General features: G+C 34.8%; 1 pseudogene; it reads left to right on the top strand.

Moving 5' to 3' along the window:
• The first annotated feature begins 1,021 nt into the window (after positions 1–1,021).
• LOC112411152 (signal peptidase complex subunit 2 pseudogene) lies at positions 1,022–20,605 on the top strand (annotated as a pseudogene).
• The last annotated feature ends 357 nt before the right edge of the window (positions 20,606–20,962 follow it).

Genomic DNA, 20,962 nt, shown 5'->3' with positions numbered 1-20,962 from the left:
TCAAATTCAATGAGGCAATTCACTCATTCTGGCTTCTGCTCTCTTCAAGGCTTTAACTCTGTTTCCTTCCTACCCTTGGGGAACATAACAGTTTCCCACAGTTGTTTTGCCTGATATTTAACGACCATATATTTTCCCTTTTATCCTGCTAACACCATTAGGAATATTTCCTTCATCACAGTTTCTGAAGTTAAAGCCTTTAAATTATGCTGTCAGTATCCCTCCTGATGATTAACAGACAATTCTTTAGCTTTTAAATGCTCCACTTGAGATAAATATATGTCTTGGGAAATATAAACTAATAAACCAATTTTGATTGGATATATTTTATGAGAAATCAATGATTTATTTCATAAGTACATTGATAATATGTACATCATAATTCCACTGAATACTACCTGATTTTTCTACTTAATATTCTTTTATTAAAGATGTATTTTTCCCTTAAGATGTTTGACTTTTTATATGTAACTACCAAAAAATGAAAGTGAGCACATTGTGTGTTTATGATTAGAAATCCAGTATTTTTATCATAAAATATGAATGGAAAATTCAAACGAAAATACATCTTATGAATTTGTGTCTATAACAAGTAATATCAATATGCATTTTGTGAGAAAACTAATGCTTTAAGCAGTTATTCAAATAAAATATAACATCAAGGAGCTGCAACATATACTTACAAAGATATTGAGAGTTATAAAAGATTTTCATTGTACATATAAAAGCAGGAAGTACTGCGGCGAGCCGCTTCTGACCAGCAGAATGACGAATCACCACACGCTAGATTCTTCTCGCATCACACTTTATTGGAGTACAGCTTGGTTTTAGGCGGATGGAAGGAAGACCCCGTACGCTCGAGCCTGTCTGCTTATATAAGGGCTTAAGGACTCGTGTAAGTCCCTGATTCGTCCGTATGGTTATCGCATTTCGCAAGCCGGACTTTGGATAGGCCACTGCTTCAAAACCTGATTAGCATATTAGGTGCATGCGCCCTAGCGGCATGCTTAGCGCATGCGCAATGGCTATCCAGCCGCGCCCTACAAAGTACAAATTTTCCAACTGATACTAATTTTGAAGATCTTTATGTATATTTTAGAGTTTTTTTTAAAGGTTTGGCATTTTATAGTCACGTATTATATATTGTCTATAACAAGTAATATCAATATGCATTTTGTGAGAAAACTAATGCTTTAAGCAGTTATTCAAATAAAATATAACATCAAGGAGCTGCAACATATACTTACAAAGATATTGAGAGTTATAAAAGATTTTCATTGTACATATAAAAGCAGGAAGTACAAATTTTCCAACTGATACTAGTTTTGAAGATCTTTATGTATATTTTAGAGTTTTTTTTAAAAGTTTGGCATTTTATAGTCACGTATATAAAGTGTTAATGTTTGCTTTATCAATGTGATGTCAAAAAACTATAATTATTGCCAGCTCAATTCATGAATGACTAATTATAAAAATAAATAATTAACAGTAAACCAGAATTAACAAGTTGTGATACAACACAACTGATAATCTTCTAGTTTGTCAAATAAATGAATGGGTTATGAGATAGAAACAATGATAATAAATGTCAATCTGTAGTGTCATTTATGAGTAAAGATATTCATCTTTTGACATTATAAAATGCATAGTGATTTTTGCATACAACTGTAATTCATTTCCTGTTTGTCCTATTGCAGCATCACATTTGTAACACTGCAGTTAAGACCCTGTTAACATTTCCCTTATAAAAATCCATATTTTCAACTATTTATAATTATGTGATTAAAATTCTTTTCAGAATGAAACTTGGATTACAAAATCTCTTTCTAGGAGATATTTTAAATAAAATTTTAAAAGCCGAGTTTTACAGGAAGGATATATCTCATTATGAGAAGTGTGTACTGACAAGTGATGATGGGCTATTGGTGGTTCTTAATTACTTCACGTGTTTCTGCTCCTTAATATTTCTGTTAGATGAGTAAAATAATAGATGGTGTTAAGTAATTCATTTTTCATTAAAGACAAACAGGTATTATATTAGTTCTATAAATACATATTTAAAGTAAGGCTGGGACTTCCCTGGTGGCGCAGTGGTTAAGAACCCGCCTGCCAATGCAGGGGACACGGGTTCAAGCCCTGGTCCGGGAAGATCTCACATGCTGCGGAGCAACTAAGCCCGTGCACCACAACTACTGAGCCTGCACTCTACAGCCCATAAGCCACAACTACTGAAGCCCGTGCCCCTAGAGCCCGTGCTCCACAACAAAAGAAGCCACCGTAATGAGAAGCCCACGCACCGCAACGAAGAGGATCCCCTGCTCACCGCAACAAGAGAAAGCCCACATGTAGCAACGAAGAGCCAACACAGCCAAAAATTAAATAAATTTAATTAATTAATGTGTCATATTCATGAATCACATGACTCACTTAAAAATTTTTTTAAATTTTATTTATTTTTATATAGCAGGTTTTTTTAAATTAAATAAATTTAATTAATTAATGTGTCATATTCATGAATCACATGACTCACTTAAAATTTTTTTAATTTTATTTATTTTTATATAGCAGGTTTTTTTAATTTGAATTTTATTTTTTTATACAGCAGGTTCTTATTAGTTATCTATTTTATACATGTTAGGGTATATCAATCCCAATCTCCCAATTCATCCCACCACCACCAGCCCCCAACCCCTCTTTCCCCCCTTGGTGTCCATACGTTTGTTCTCTACATCTGTGTCTCTATTTCTGCCTTGCAAACTGTTCACATGACCTACTTATAATGGGATACTTCATGCTCTCTTCTAATCCCATTAGTTTAGAGTGAATTTTCTAAATGTCTGCTCTCAAATCTGTTTGTTAGTTTTACTTGAGTTATTTACTTGATAGTTATTTCATTAAATATTATAAACTATGTCATGAAATATTACATAAATTAGGATTTGGAAAAGAAATAGGGTGTTTCTATAAAATCACTGTTGAGGGACTTCCTTGGTGGTGCAGTGGTTAAGACTCCATGCTCCCAAAGCAGGGGGCCCAGGTTCAACCCCTGCTCAGGGAACTAGATCCCACATGCATGCCACAACTAAGGAGACCACATGCCGCAACTAAGGAGACTGCCTCCCGCAACTAAGGACCCTGCTTGCTGCAACTAAGAGACCCAGTGCAACCAAATAATTAAATAAATAAATAAATAAATTTAAAAGAGAGACCCCTAGTTCTCCTAAAAGCACAGTTGAAATATTTAGAAAATACTTGAAAAAGCCTTTCAAACTAGCAATGTATGCCAGGTATTTAATGGATGGACAAATTAACTAAAAATGTAAGAATTCTATACACAGATTATTTCATAAATGTCTAATTTCTTGACCATTTCTAAAGAAAAAAGATGAAAATAGCAGAGGTTACATTGTATATGTGTTTTCTGCAAAAATTTTGCCAGAGCTTTATTACTATTATTCATGTTAAAAGGAATTATTTGCCTATAAAAAGCTTGGTGGAAAATGTGCATTTATACAGTTTTTAGTTAAAATATTATACTTAAGTTAAATATACATCTTTAAATCTGTTTATTAGCTTACCAACTTCAATGTCATAAGAATCCAAGATATTTATAAAATTGCAAAGAAATCCAGTTTGGTAGAGTTGTTTCCATTATTTATTGTGTTCATCATATAAGAAACTTTTGTGATTCTGTTTTACTGATATTATTATAAACTTGTTTATTGTAATTGTGCATATAATACTTATCTTCCTATCTGTCTTTATCCTATAAAAATGCAAGGGTTTTCATGTAATTTTTCGTTTGAATAAGATTTTGTATCACTCTTCTTAAGCTACATTACTGGAGAATGGATTTTTCAGCAACATGAATTAGGCGTTCATTTATGCAAATCCTCCATACTCCGTACTATCTTCATAAGTCAACCAAATAGAGTACTCAATACTAGGCCCTCAAAGAAGATAGGCTAGTGTGTAGGGGATATTATAGCCTAATAAGTAAATAAATATGCAAATGGAAACAAACAATCAAACAAGAGTATAGGAAAAAGGCATGACAATGTTAATACACTCCCTATTCTCCTAGACGAGGTCCCAGTGGAAGAAACTCTAAAGGCCTGTATATCATTCAAGACTGGATGGAACGGCTATGTATTTCTTTAGGACAAGAAATTTGACTACTTAAAAGCATTGATTTTTCAGGTAGTTTGCTTACTTTTCTTGCTGCAAATCAATGGTCTTAAAATGTTATGTGAACAAGCTAGACATATACTACAGAGATCCTACTGTTTGAAGTCATGCCACAAATTCTTGTTCTTGTTCATTAACACTGGCCTCCTCATACATCTGTCTAGACTAGTCTTCTACAACTTTCAGAAGAGAGCTCTACAAGTGCAGAGGTCTCTTTAGTATTTGCTCAAATATATTAACTTGATTAAGCTATGGAGTTTACTTATATTTAGAAAATAAAACACTCTCAGAAAATAATTGCACATACTAGTGAAAAGTTTTCTTTGATTCATTCTGTATTTTAAATATAGACATGGTTATTTATTATTTAGTGTTGTTTCACTTGAAGAACCGTTCCTCTTCTTAGGCACATGATCATATTTTCTCTGACCCTCTAATGACTTGTATATTATTGACTCTACCTCTTCTGTCTTCAACCTCACCTTGGCATTTTATCCTTCACATAAAGAATTTAAATGAAGCAAGTTTTTATTAAATTTTAAAAAATCAAGCATGCCTCCATGTTCCTCATATCCTGTATCCGTTTCTTTATCTGACACTCACTTCTCGATTTACCTTGCCTGTATTTCCATCGATACACTGAAAGAGCTATCATTAAGGTCAGAAATTACGTCTATTGCTTGAAATTTAAAGATATATTTTATTTCTCATATAATTTGACTTTATAGTTTTATTCTACACATTTGATAATTCTTCCAGTTGAATCATTCTCAGCTGTAATTTCCTGAGCTTTTCCCACAACTATAGCCACTTTTTCTTAAACATACAGCTCTACTTTTAATCTCGGAAGTTCTAAAAATGTAGGCCTAGTTTCACTTCTGTGGATATTCTTGTCTTTAAGAAAGTCACACCTTTGTGACTGGCTACCCTTCCCAACAACTGCTATCAATACTTAGGACCCCCAAGCACTTAGGAACTCCTTTGTCACAGGTCTTACCTCTGACTCACATGCGACAGCACCTTGAACATCTCAAAACCATCCACAGACATCATGTCCAATGCTGAAACTTTTATCTCCTCTGCAAGATTAATTCTTCTTCCCCAACTCAGTGAGTATCACCAACCATACCTAGTTGCATAAATAAGAACCTAGGAGTTAATTCTACATTTCTCCCCACTCCACCACTCTGACCTTCCCCAAACAATCTGTCACTAAGTCTGGCATACCACACCTCCTAGATAGCACTCAAGTAATTCTTTCTGTTTTCACTGGCAAGACACTGGCCCAAGATGCTTTAAGGGAGACAAAATTTCACGCTCTCTAAATTTACATTTGGTAAGTTACACAAAATCTTAGCTTCATTTTCCTCACCTATAAAAATGGAAGTAATGATGAGGGTGATTTGAGGACTAGATAGACGCATATTTAATAAATGCATAACAATGTCAGTAAAGTTTTGCTAAACTTAGCTATTATATAGTCTTTTCTGTGAATAGCAGGAGAGAATAGATATAAATATATGCTGAATATTCCAGATCAGTTCTCCACACAGGAGCAAGGACAGTCCTTTTGAAATGCCAATTTCACCATGCCATCCCTTGACCAAAACTTTATCAATTCTCTTCTGTTTTTCTTAGAAGGAAGCACAAAACAATTAACACTGCCTCTGAGGCCTTTAGTGATGTAATTTCAGGATTCTCTCCAAGTTCATTCCCAGACTCTGTTTAGTTACTCTTGCTTCTTCCTGACTTAGGACCTTCCCTGATTTCACAGCCTAGGGTGGGCTCCCTATATATACATGGTTTATCAATTATGCATATTTCCCCTTCAGAACATTGTCAGGGTTTAGAATTACATGTATATCTTCTTATTTTACTTATGTTTATTTGCATCCCTAGTCTACTAAGTTTCATGAGGGAAAGACTATGCTTTATAACTCATTCTTATAAAGCATAACATGTCCAAGGTCTAACATGTTATCTGGCTTAAAATGTTATCTGGCTTAAAAATGTTCAATTAACATTTTTGAATAGATTTATGCATTAAGAGTTGGGTGAATGAACTTTAAACACATGTAATTTTACTTCTTTTTCAGGGGGAGATCATCAAGTGCATAATTCCACAGACTATTCCTCTACACAAGATGTTGTTTTGATATTCTTTTCCTTGCCCTCTAGTTCAGATAACTAGCAAGAAAAACAGAACAGAAAACTCAAACATACATTTAAGGGAAGATAATGCATTTGTGATGGCAAAATGCTAGTAGAGCACATAGAATCAGTAGAGAAATTTTGACAATAAAAATACCCGAAGATACAAGACTTATTTTTCATATAGTTTTCATTCGCAAATATTGATAGTAGAGTGATTATTTTTCGAGCAATATCTACTGAGTGCATATTATGTCTCAGACATTCATGCTGTGACTTAGGGCTAAAATAATGATACAAAATATTATGATGGTTAAGATCAAAGTCTCTGGTACCAGCTTTTCTGTGTAAGAATCCTGTCTTAATCGCTGCCCCGGGCAAATTCTCTAACCTCTATTTGTTTCCCTCTCTTTAATGATGAATAAAAGATAATAATATCACCTAACTTCCAGGGTCATTGTGAGGATTAAATGAATGTAAAGAATTTAAGACTGTAATTTGTGTAAAGAACTGTGCTTGGCATAAAGGAAGTTTTATATATTATAAAACACATCACTACCATTATTTTATAGCCTTAGTGCTTAGCTTACAATTAAATGGGAGAAAAAGCAAGTTAATAGATATCAGCAATATACAATGATAAATGATATCACAGGTAAGTACAATGTTTTATGGAGTCATAAAGTGGGATGCGCTACCTGAATTTGTGGGTGCAGAGAAAGCTTGATGCATAGTGCAGCGTCAAACAGGACCTGAAGGGTGAGACCAAGTTAGTCTGCAATGAATATGAACAGCCTTCTGAATGGTAGCATACACAGAATTAGCGTACACAGTTTTCTTGACTTGTTAGTGTGGTGAAAGCCTAAAGCCCATCTTGTCAAACCCTGTGGAGACAAGACGTTTACATAAAAAAGGAAAGATATCTCACAGTCTGCTGAAACCTGTGACTTACAATGGGAGCAATTCTTCACCTTTCCCTTAAACATCTGTTTACTTACAAGTATGTTTTGTCTCCAAGAGAAAGACTCTGGCTTAGGCAAACAGTCACTTAAACAACTCAAAGTATTTAAAAATATAAATTCTGTGCTACTTGCATATTTTGTCTATCTTTTTTTTTTGCGGTATGCGGGCCTCTCACTGTTGTGGCCTCTCCCGTTGCAGAGCACAGGCTCCGGACGCACAGGCTCAGCGGCCATGGCTCACGGGCCCAGCCGCTCCGCGGCATGTGGGATCTTCCCGGAACGGGGCACGAACCCGTGTCCCCTGCATCGGCAGGCGGACTCAACCACTGCGCCACCAGGGAAGCCCAAATTCTGTCTTTTGATAGGAATCATGATATCCTTTTTCTCCTTCTATCTCTCCCACTTCCTTCCTGTCTTCATTTTCTCTCTGCTTCCTTTCTTTCCTTTTTTCTTTCTAAGTTTAAATTTTTTTTTTCTTCTTTATCATGCCTATGCTACTTTACTTCATTAAGTAAGTTTTTTTTGGGGGGTTTTGTTTTCCCCTAGCACTGTAGGAATTCTAGATTGTTGAACCCAGTCTGGGTCTTCTGGTTGAAGTAATTTTTTATTCCTCATTAAAGCATACAGACACATATACACATAAGATGTTAGCTATGAAACATAAATGAGCCAGAATATAAAAGTGATTTGAAGTATAAGGAAAGGAGATGAAGGAATAGAGGTCAATCCAGCCCTGCTTTAATACCAGTTCTTCAGAGTGTTAATACTAGGGTTTTACAATTTAAGAGAATCCACTCATGAATGGTGGCATGGGTTTATTCAGAAGGTATTATTACATAAATATGTTAAACAGAAATTCATATGTGCAGATTATCTTGAAAATATATATATCTGAACTGCCTTAGTATTACTTGTGCAGTTCCATCAGAACAAGGAATTGGGGGGAATACTTTGTTGCTTTTTTTTTTTAATGGGTAAATAAATTGTTTTAACTTTAATAGATTAGATTATAGCAATAAAAATGACTGAACTACTTCGTGCAATATTACTGATCTCACAAATACAACGTTGTGATTGAAGCCATACCTAAGAGTATAGTTTGTATAACTGCATCTATGCAAACTTTAAAAAGAGGTGAAAGCAAATCTATGATGTTCAAAGTTAGGAAAATACAAGGGCAATATTAGGGTTTTCCTCCAAATCTAAATGGTATCAAACAAAATAAACACTGTTGAGCAGTAATACAATGTAATATTTTTTCTTAAGTACACTCTCTGTCTTATTCCCTCAGGATCTTTGCTTTCAGGTCCACTTTACTTAAAAATAATGTAAGAACAAGGAATCTAACCAAAGATAATATCCATAGCAATATATAGGAAAAGGGCATGTAAAGAAACTGGAACTTTTTGTTGCTTTTATCTAACAGATTGTTTTTGCTTTAATTTGATAATATATATTTTTTTTAATTGTAGATTTTGTTTGTTTTGGATCCTTGAGTACATTAAAGAAAATGTGTCTGTAACAATTTTATGAAGGCCATAGCTGTCCAAATCAAAATTCAACTTGATGTTTTAAGCCACATTCATATCTAAAATTATAAATCTCACAAATTGCTTACACAGAAATAGGTAAATGAAAGTGAAAAGTGTCAATGAGCTGGTCTGCTGAAGTGATTAATCTATTTGCCATATATACATATAAGTCTACTGTTCAACCAAATATTGCATGTTCATTATTATTTGATTAAATGTTTCTACAGGCCCTTAAATAGTAATACAATTCTTGTATCCTGATTTGAAATAATCATCAAGATCTGTCAACTATTTTTTTTTTGTAGTACTGGGTTTGGAGTGAATCCAGAAGTCCTTTGTCATGTGTGTTGCTTAGAGATGTTTTATTCCTAGTGAGTGGAATGTGAGCTGACAAACTTGCTATTACACTTTGCCAGTATTGAAACTGTTGCAAAGGGATTATGAGATTTATCCAGGGCCAGAGTGCTAATCATTGACTAGTTGGCTGAAAATTATGCTGTAGATGCCTGATTCTTAACCCAATTGGCTGTGTAACATCCCTTGAGAATATTGGTGCTAAAAGATTCAGGCTGTTTCAATTTACTCTTCTAATTAAAACATAGAACTAGAGAAGAAACAAATAAAAGAGATGAGAGCAGGGCTTAAAATATCCTCTAGCTCGCCCTCAGTATTCTTTGTCACAATTCTGCTGTAAGGCTCCACCAACACATCTCTGAACAACTGCCACTTTTTCTTTTTCATTATGCAACATGCCACATTTATGGGCTCAAAATGATACTTTACATTCCATTTCCTCAACATAGCATCATTAGAAGGAACACATAATTCCAAGCACTGACACCTAGAAAATGCAATGCATTGTATTACTTCATTATACTTCCTTGTTTAGAGTTAAAAATGTAGATTAAAGAATCCATCAACAAATTTTACTGAGTGCAAACTGTTCAGAAACTATCAAATATAGACAGTAGTTTAATAGTAAAATAATAGAAATTCCTTCAAGAGAATGGTGTTAACATACCTTGTGAAGAGAGAAGGACTAAAAGTGTAGTGCAGTAAAATGATTCATACATGTAAAAACAGATTTTTCTCCCCCAAAGAAAAATTTACTCCAGATTAAAGGTATGAATTATAAAAATAAAATTGGGGAGAATTATTTATTTTCCATTATGCATTTATTCATAAAACACAAGCAGGCACTGTGCTAAGCTTTAAAGAAGAATGAGATGGACATGACTCTTTCCACAAGCAGCTTATATTCTACAAAGTGAGGCAGAAAACACATACTTAGTTACACAAAAACCAAATACTGATAAGTGGTGGGTGGGTCTCAGGAAGGAAAATCCAGGACAGTAAGAATTTGTTAGTCAATTAGCTGAGTATGTGACTTGTGAAATTTGGATACACTGCATTTTTTTTCCAGTTAGTTTTTAACTATAATGAAAATAAACATGTTACTGAGTCCAAGCTTGCTCTGCTCACCATACAACAGGCCAATAAATCGGAGATGGGGTGTTGAAGAAGGAATATTACTTTATTTGGAAAGCCGTCAAACTGAGAAGATGGCAGACTAACGTCTCAAAATAATCATCTTATCAGGGTTTGGATGCCAGCTTCTTTTATAGCACAGAGGGGGAGGAGATGAGGAAGTAAAAAGGCCATAAATTTGGAAATATCAGATGGAATGGCCAGCCTTGGGGAAGGGATGTGTTAATTTCTTCTTCTTCTTGCAACCATCCACAGATGGACAGGGTCCGGATGTTTCCCTGAACAAAGGCACTTTGGTTTAACATTCAGACAGAGGGGCAGGGTTCCCTGAGGCAGGCCATTATGTATAGATAGTATCCTTTTAGTGAACAAAAGCAGTGTAAAGCAAAGGTTAAAGTAAAAGAAACAGATCCAACGTGTAGTCAGATTTGGCTCTTCCCTGTTACAAACACAAATTTAAAAGGAAAAATAATTGAATTACACATAGTGTTGATAACATAGACTCTGGAGCCAGACATACTGTATGTGATTCTCAGCTTTGTCACTTAACTGAGATACATAATCTTGAACAAAGTTATTTAACCTACCTACTATCAGTTAATCCATCTGTTAAAGAAAAGAAAACAATATTATCTTTCTTACATGTTTTTTGTAAAGATTAATTGACTTGATAACCATATGAATGTATTAAAACAGTGCAAGGTTCATGTTATATATGCAATACAAAATATGGTGATGATTATTAGGTTTACAACCATAATGATGCTAAAATATTGAGAGAGTCAAATTTAAACTTATGGTATAAGATCAATAAATGGAATTGTGGACTCTGAATTTTGCATTGTCCTGCATACATACTTAGTTAATGTTCAATCAGGAGAGAGAAACAACACAATAATTTGAACAGGGAACTTTAATATCAAGAATTATTAATTATTAGAGTATTAGAGTAAGGAGGGATTGACTATTAAGAAAGAGAACTCTAATTATAGAAAAAGCAGTCACTAACCTTAGGGCCGAGACAGAATGCCTATGGAAGACTCCTGCTTCCCCTAGACCAACATCCAGTTCTTGGAGAAAGCACCCCCATGACTCACTGAATGGCAGAGAAGTACCTGTGTTGTTCCACTTGTGGTGGAACCTGCCAGAAATCTACCCTCTGGGGTGCCAGAGAAAGCTGTTCCCTGCTGGGTGCTGCTGGCTGTCATGCAGTGCAGAAGCAGGGCACTGGGGAAGCCGGATGTGACGCAAGGGTCCGAAGGACTCTGCTATAAAACTGCCTGATGGTCCGAAAAGTGGTGGGAGAGGGTGCCTGCAGCTGAGTGCTCACAGCTGTGCACTGCAGGAGCTGGGAACTGGAGAATTTACAAGCACCGAAGGAGCTGAGGGACTGCTACCAGAGAGCCTGGTGAAGGCCTACGCACTGGGAGAAGCTTCTGGCTGCTTAGTGCTGCTCTCCCGTGTCCCACAGGAAAGGGCAGTGAAGAGGGGAAAGTGCTTGTAGGAGTCGCTTGCTATGAGTGAGCAGACCTGTGCTAGGAAGAAAAAACCCTTCTTCCTGGAATGTCTCTTCAGCCCCTTCTACTGACAGAGCTTCCTGCCACCTGGAATGGAAAAAAAAGTATTTAAAATGTCAAGTACCATTTTCACAGAGCAATCTGACAGGGTGAATTTGGAGCTGAAAGGCGATAAATCAGTAACTGGCACAATACAACAAAAAATTCAATATGAAAACATAATTCTGTTCCTTGTGCTAACTTATTGGATACGATTCATTCCAGTGTGGAGTCTAGAAATACTTATGAATTGGAAAATCCACAAATATCATTTGCATTTATAATATTTAAGACAAATATTGGTAACCAATCCTTAAAAAAATTAGGGTACCCTTGAGTTGAGCATCTGCAATATTGACCAGAGTGACACCAGATTTTAAAACTTTTATGGAGGTGTTTTACTATTTTAACATAAAACCAATCCCATCTTGTATTCGTTTTTATCTTACTTCACCTATCAGCAGCATACCCTCGTTGAAACATTTCAAATTTTGGTTTCCAAAATGCCAACTCTTTGACTTCCTACACTGCTGTCTTCTACTCTGTCCTTTCTACTTTCCAATTCGTATAGGTAACAGTTTCTTGGGGACCTCTTATCTGTGTTTACTTTCTAGGCTGCATCATCCAATTTCATGCCTTTTAATACCACTGAAGATTCCCATTGACAAAAATATAGTACAAACATTGTTGTTTTTTACTATAGTCAACAGACACACTGGACTGTAGAGTAAAAGGAAAAAAAAATCCATATATGGCATCTTCAACAACACTAGGTAAGAAGGAACTGCATCAACTCTTGAACATAGGCATATGTGACCAGGATCAGCAACTTCTCTGTAGAAGTGATAGAGGGAAAGTACGATACTGAAAGATCTAACAAGTCTCAGAATGAAGGTATGGCCAATAAAATTTATACCCCAAAAGAGAGGTGCTTGGCTGAGTAGCTACCAGATGAACAAATCTGAGAAAACTGACAAGATTCAAAATCCATACCAGCTTCAAGCTGTTGAAAAGTGCAGATAAAACTGCCTCCTTTCCAGCTGATAGAAATTTACCACAAACTGCAGGCAGAAGAAGTGGTGGGCACAAATGCTGGGCCTCCCAGATATACAGAAGTAATATGAAGGAAGAGAGGTTCAGAGGATGATAAATTCAGAATGTAGTATAGCAGCAAAATACATTCTTCAGAAACGAGAGACCCATTTAAAAGAAAGGTTGTAGAGCTCTGGAAGATAAAAATGGTACAAGGAAAGTACCTTTGAATTGATTTATCTGTGAGGGATAGAGACGTGACTTCACAAAGAGACATTTTTTCAATGCCTCATGGTAAAAGTACAAAAGGAGGAATCTGTACATTAGTTATTAGACTGGGAAAGCTAATCTGTTTTATCACTTTAAGTACTTCCTGATAACCTAGGAAAACACAATTCATTTAAGCATGAAAAATCAGTAAGAATTATTACCCATTCATATATATATATAGTAACAAAAGGTGAAAATTAACCAAGTAACAGTACAAAAGTTGATTTTAAAACACAGAAAATTTTTGAAGAAAATCAAAAGTTAATTTTAGATGTCCATATCAATTGATTTATACGGGAAAAAGAATCAGTTCTTTAAAGCAACATTTTATTCCAAAACAGAATGGTGTAACATTTTTAGGATAGCTGGTTTTTCTATCAAGTAGTAGTGTCTTTCAAGAATAAATGAAAGAGGGCCTTCCCTGGTGGCACAGTGGTTGAGAGTCCGCCTGCCGATGCAGGGGACACGGGTTCGTGCCCCAGTCTGGGAAGATCCCACATGCCACGGAGCGGCTGGGCCCGTGAGTCATGGCCGCTGAGCCTGCGCGTTCGGAGCCTGTGCTCTGCAACGGGAGAGGCCACAACAGTGAGAGGCCCGCTGTACCACAAAAAAAAAAGAAAAAAAAAGAAGAAATGAAACAAACAGACAATAAAAATGCAAAAACTCAGGGAATACTGATCTTGTACATCCTTTTATAGAATAAGATATAGATAAATAAGAAAAATTTGAAGACGATTTATTATGTGCTCTGGAAGTGAGCATTTAATGTTTTTAAGAATCTAGGAATGAGTGATGGCAAGGGATGCAAATATTACAGTCTCCAATAGATAAAAATAAAACTAGGAAAAACAAATAATTGCTAGAGTAAATAAATAGTAGAATTGGCTGCCTTACAGATATTAACTTGGAATGAAAAAAAATTTAAATCAGATATTTAGAAAAAAAATAAGGTAGAAGAAGATATTTCTATGTAAATATGTTAATGTCCATTAAGCCAATATACAATACCTTATACAACAAGGAAGTATGTGTATTTATAAGACATTAATATAAATGTAGTTACTAGACCAAAGAATTTTGCATACCAAAAGCAGAGACTATAAAGTAAATATATGCAATATTATAAAATTATATATCATATATAACGTGTAAAACAAATATTTTAATAAGTGAGATAGTCTATTTCTATTTTTTGATATTGCAAACATATTTGATCTAGTTCTGTAATTGCATGTGTGTGTGTGTTGTAATACATATTGCATATAATTATACAATATATATTATTAATTCCACATTAACCTCCTGACTTCATCACCTTCCATTCGCCCCCTTGCTCACATGGAGTTGTTTTTCTTAAGTACCTCAAGTATTTCCATTGTGTCTGTTATATAAAGAGGTAAAAAATAAAAGGAAGGGAGTACAAAACACAATCCTAAACAGAAATTGAGAAAACATATTTTGAAGGGAATAGTCCTTGTTTGTTTTCATTAGTCAGGGTAGTATCAGACAAACAGAACTGTTCTTGTTCTAAGTAACTCAGATTTCCCCATAGATAGTTTCTATATTACTGTCAGAGTCAAATATCTTCAAAATCAATGTGATTTTGTCACATCTTACTTATAAGTGCCCAAATAATAAAGTCTAACACAATAATAGCATGCAATGTCAGTTCTCCAATAACTGGACCCATCCTAAACTAATACCCAGAGAACCACGCCAATTTCTCACCTATCACATAACCTGTATTCCAAACACACCCAACTTATGATTTCAATAAAACACACCCTGTTCTTAAACTACTCTCTTTTTCTCCCTTCTGCTTCCTCTGTCTTGAATTTATTTCCTGTTTTATCTATTAGCTATATCTTATTATTTTCAAGTACAAGCTTATTCATCACCTTTTTGTGCTCCTTTGCACATGGCTAACAATCTACTTTAAGTCATTAAACGAAAAGAAACTAATGAGTTGAAATACCGATGTTCACTTCTAAATCTCAAGTTCATGGAGAGGATGGGTTGGTGTCTTATTTAATCTGCCTTTTAAGTACATTGTAGAGTGTTTGGCACATAGTTGATGTGTAACAAATATTGGTTAAATGAAAAAAAATGAATGAATGAAAGATGGAAGATTATTATAGAAGTTCATATGGGCTAGGTTTGCATTAAGATAATCAAGGAGAATTTTTGCTGAGTTGTTTTGTGAACTGAATCATGAAGGTGGAGGATAATTCAAGTAAAAGAAACAGGGTATGCCAAATTGTCAAAAAAAAAAAAAGGTGAAGTGATATCAGAAAACATTAAGCTCACTTGTATTTTTTTGCAATATTAGTGCTAAGGACAAGTTAGAGATTTAAAAAATATATATATAGAGAGAGCCTGCAACTAAACCCAGAAAGAGCACAAAGATATTCAGAAGAACAAAAACTTAAATATAAGGCCCAATTAGATATAAATTTATTTTCCAAGAAATCAGATGAAAAAGGAAAATAACCTTTAAAATTGTTCTGAGGAGACAGTAATAAAATAAATGTTAGAATCATCTGCTCTTATTTCACTAAATTGCTAGAATAAAGCAATGATATACAGCATAGTAAAGTTTTAGAATGAGTATTCGGTATAACGGTAAGTCTAAGTTAAATGGTTTAAAAAAATAAAGCAATGACATTATCTCATTGTAATTTCTGTTCAATCTCCAAAATACCATAGTACAAAATATAGTTTTTGTGTCTTTGTGAAATATGAAATACTTGTTTTTTCAGGCTAAATTAAAATATCATTGAATATTTTCTTAAAAATATATAAATTATATTTCTCTTTACCTATATAGCATAGAAAGTTGTGAATCTTCTTAATAAAAATACAGTACTTTCTATATATCTTTACCATATGTAAAAAGATAAAAATAACTTTTGGTGACTGTTTCTCTCATCCAATAACCATCATCTTCCTAGGAACAAGGACTGTGTCTTATATATCTTGGCATTTTCAATGTTTGCTTCAGTGACTTGCATACTGAATTCACTCATACAATAAAGAAGAAATAACAATAAGTAGCATTATTTTGTTCTACACTATATACATTACGTGAATTACCACTTATAATTTTAGCAACAGCTGGTGCTATGAGTACTGGTATCTTCTCTCTTTTACAGAAAAAACTGAAGTTGAACAATGAATAGCTAAAGAAAGAAAACTCTTCTAATGTCATATCACTGTTAAGTAGCTAACCCAGAATCTGAATCCAGACAGGCTAGCTCCCAATTCTGATTCTGTAAACGCCACAGGATATTCTTTTTCTAGAAGTGGAAAAAAGGCAGGTAATTAAAAGCACAATTACTTGTGTTTTAAAATTTGGGGCCTGTATTTATTTATTTTATATAGGTTTTATATATCTTGGTCCTGATGATAAAATCAGTACATGTCAGTCAAATGTGATTTCAAATTGTTTCAGCATTTATTTAGCAATAATTAAATTCAAGTTTATGTTTCATGTAATCTATCTATATGCAGTACCTGTTGGGAAACAATTCTTCCTGTGTCTCTTATATGTTTTGTATATTTGTAAGCAAAGAACTGACTGCCTTTTCTTCCAGATTTCTTTTTTAAAGGACATTTTTATAGCAAACAGGATTGAAAATAGAGATATTGTCACCCTCTAGATCAAAGGGCAGGCATACTAATTCCCCATTAGAAGAGATTTGAATTCTCTAAACTCAGCATTCCTTTCCTACAATACAATCTACCCCACCTGTGCAGTTATCCTCTGACTCTTTGGGTCTCCCTGTAGGAATTGGAACTCAGAAATCTAACACAAATAAAACTGATTCTCTGGCTACTGCTATTGCTTTAGCAATAAACTGCCCATCTTAGATTAAGGAATCTCATGTCATCTACCAGCATACATAAAACCAAGGCAAGTTAATTAATTAGCTTGTAAATAATATAAAATTGTAGATGATTTAAAGTTCCTAACTTATATATTATGTGTTTTCCTTACTACATATTATTAAAAGACTTGTTTATAGGAAATAAAATTTGCTTATTTATCTAATATTTTAAAGACCGAAGATTTGAATGACTGGAAGAGTCCATGAAAATTCATCAAAGATGTATGTGGATTTTTCAAATAGTTCAAATGCTTAAATATTTAATCTATTGCTGATAATCTTTAATATATATTTGGCTGGTATGGAATATTTTTAAAACATTAGACCAGCTTTTCACAACAGGGGCCAATTTGTCTCCAAGGAAACATTTGGCAATATCTGGAGACATCTTTGGTATACATTGCTTGAATTATATACGTTCATTGCTTCTTGAAATTGGGAGTGGTGGGGGATCCACTGATAGCATCCACTAATGCTACTGGCATTTACCGGATAGAGACCAGGGATGCAGTTAGACATCCTAGGGTGCACAGGACAGCCTCCCCTAATAAAGGGGACAAATTTACTTGGTCCCAAATGTCAATTATGTTAATGTTTAGAACATATCTATATCTATATTTATATCTATCTATCTATATACATCTGAAATTGAGATATATAGTTCTATTCTCTCAATGATAAGAATTAACCTGCATACAAAATTATAAAAATATAAATCTCTATATCTATCATGTTTCTATATAACAGTTATTCATGAAAATCAAACCATAACATAAACAAGAGCAAATAATCAGCAGAAAACCAAAGTCTCAATTTTTAAAAAGTTTTTAGAATGTACTTATATATAAATATATCAGAGAAGTACAAACAAACCTTATTTTTTAAATCATTGATAATAATGTATAGTCAGTAATGTATATACAAGAAAAAATTATCATGTATGTGGATTGAGGTGAATGGGTACGATCATTTAAAAAAAATTATCCTGTATTTGGTTCCCTAAGCCTATCCTGTTGCTATAGCAACAGCTGTCCTATATATCCATTTGGTATTATAGCAATCTGTCAAGGAAATTCTGACATGCAATAATTTGTATACATTAATTTTCAAAATTGTAAGAATATGTTTGAATATTATCTGCTTGTTAGAACAACCCTCAACCACCTATGACTTTACAAATTATACTTATAAAATTATAGGTGTGATCACCTTGTGTGTGTGCATATATATATGGGTGTGTAAATATGCATATACAAACATATACACATATATATAATCATATATACACTCATATATAGTCATATATACACTCATGTATAACCAGCCAACATAAACTGAACTTCTATGTCATAGTATCAAATGAAATTTGTCAGAATTTTTCTAATTGGTATAGTATTATCTGATTCACAAATATGGACTAAAAGTGTCATCCTTCACATCATCCAGTGTTAGTAGGATCCATCTATACAGAAATTACAAATTTTATTTTTCAGGAGAAAATTAATGCTGTTTCAAAGACACTAAAAGCAATAAAAAAAGACAACAGATAGTTTTACTACTTGGTTGGATAGTAACTGAAGTTGATAGAACAGTGGGATAATATAAATATTTGTAAATAAATTGAGTATAGCTTTGTAAATTGAACTGACACGAGATTCCAAAGAAGAAAAATGAATTAATTACTATATTCACAATTTAGGAATACCATTCATATTTAACTCATTTAGACAAAAATTTCATCCTGAATCAAAATTTTAGCCTTCCTTTTACTCAGTCTATTAATTGTTGAATATATTTTAAATAGCAACATCTTGTCTACTGAGATACTTATTTAAAATAATTTATTTTCAAAATTCTGAGTAGTTTAAATAGATACATATATATTTACATTCTTTTCAGTTGTTATTTTAAAATGCAGCTCAAAAAATTTTCTATCATGAGAATGTATTTGTGTGCCTGTGTGGTTGTGCAGGTTCAGTTGTATAAAATGTAGTCGAAGAATCAACTGAAAGAAATAATGAGAAAGAGACAAGATGGTGGCAGAGATAGTAGTGGGGCTGACAGTGGTCCTGAACACAAGTCCCACTAAAACTGAGTTCCTCTGCTGAGTTTATGATTAACTTTTCTATCCAAAATGTTATTCCTTTTCTTGTTCTCCTCAAGATTGAGAAATATCAAATAAAACTGGGAATTGAAACCGAGCAGGACACTGTTGGCCCCTCCCAAGTACAAAAGCCTTTCTGTGTCCCCCATTTCTTTTCCTTTTTTTTTGGCTGTGCAGTACAACATGTGGGATCTTAGTTCCCCAACCAGGGATCAAACCCAGGCCCCCAGCATTGGGAACACGGAATCTTAACCACTGGACGGTCGGGGAAGTCCCTCCACCCCCACCCCCGCCAACTTCCTGTTTTTAGGGAAAACGTTTCAGCCTCCTAGACCTTCTCTGAGCTCCAAAGGGCAGATTCAAACAGTTACTAATTAGGGGAGTAAGGCAATGCAGAAAGAAACAATAGTGCAGGGTGGGGCCTCATTCTGGATCCTCCTCAGGGGATGTGCATAACAATTTGGTACATGTCTCTAAGTTCTTCTACAGGAACTAAGGCCCCCACCCAGGTGGAGGATGGTAACTTTAGGCTGAGCACAACCTGTGGACCCCAGACTGGTTCGAACTAGAAGGCTGATGACTGAGATTCCTGGAACACCACCGTGTTACCTCACCACCAACCAATCTGGAAGGCCACACACTCTGCAGACCTCCCCCCAAATTTTGTCTATAAAATCTCTTCCCCAAAATCTATTAGGGAGATTAGGTCTTTAGAGCACGAGCCACCCTATTCTCCTTGCTTGACCCTGCAATAGACCTTTCTCCCCTTCAGACTCCAATGTTTTGGTTTGTTGGGCCTCACCGTGTGTCAGGCACACGGACTGGGATTCGATAACAGCCCCAGCTATGGGACAGGTAGTAGCCATAGTGGCTTGTTGGACAAGTGGAAGATTGATGATAAGCCTGTAAAAACTGACAAATGGGATGTGTCAGCTGTGAAAAATTCTTTGAATGATTCTGCCAAAATGTACAAGTATGTGGAGAATTTTGGTCTAACTGATGGTTGCCTCACCATCTGTACAATTTCTCATTTCTTTGCCACAGTGGCTTTGATTTGGACTCAGAGTCCAAGCCTGTTTTGGCTTTGTGCATCATATCCTATTTTGTGATGATGCAGATCCTGACCATTTATACCTCATATAAGGAGAAAAGCATCTTTCTTGTGGCCCCAGGAAAGATTCTACAGGGATGTATCCTGATGATATTTGGTACATTCTCAAAAGGTTCGGTGACAAATACACTCTAAAGCTGACCTTCATCAGTGGAAGAACAAAGCAGCAATGGGAAGCCGAGCTCACCAAGTTCATTGTTAAGATTTTGACCACAGCAGAACACTGTTATGGATGCATACAAGCCTGAAATATCCAGGCCCAATGTCAGTCTCACCACAGAGAAAAAAAATAGCCAATTCTATAACCAGACATCTTTCTGCTGAATCATGATGAATTAAGGGGTATGGGAGAAAGAAACAGAACTTATAATGGATAAAGTAAGAAATGTTAAAAAAAAAAAAGTCCCTAATTTGTCCTGAAAATTTGGTCTATTCTGGATAAATAGGACTTTCTAGGTCAGATATGAGTAGTGGTAGCTCTCATATCTAGCTATAGCTTCTTTAGTTTGCTGATTGTGTTGTTTTGATTCGCTTCTCTGGAAAAGCATTTTGGCTAAAAGTGGTACAGACTCCTTCCTTCATACCTAGCAGTACTTTATATGGTATAGCTTTGTGTCATGCAGTATTTGAGGACTCAGTTTTGAAAACTGTTAACCTGTTGCTGACTTTATTGTGTTAATT

Source organism: Neophocaena asiaeorientalis, unplaced genomic scaffold, assembly GCF_003031525.2.
Source record: "Neophocaena asiaeorientalis asiaeorientalis breed wild unplaced genomic scaffold, Neophocaena_asiaeorientalis_V1.1 scaffold190, whole genome shotgun sequence".
NCBI classification, from domain to species: domain Eukaryota; kingdom Metazoa; phylum Chordata; class Mammalia; order Artiodactyla; family Phocoenidae; genus Neophocaena; species Neophocaena asiaeorientalis.
The sequence above is the reverse complement of the archived record's forward strand: the minus strand, read 5'-3'. Positions and strand labels throughout refer to the sequence as shown.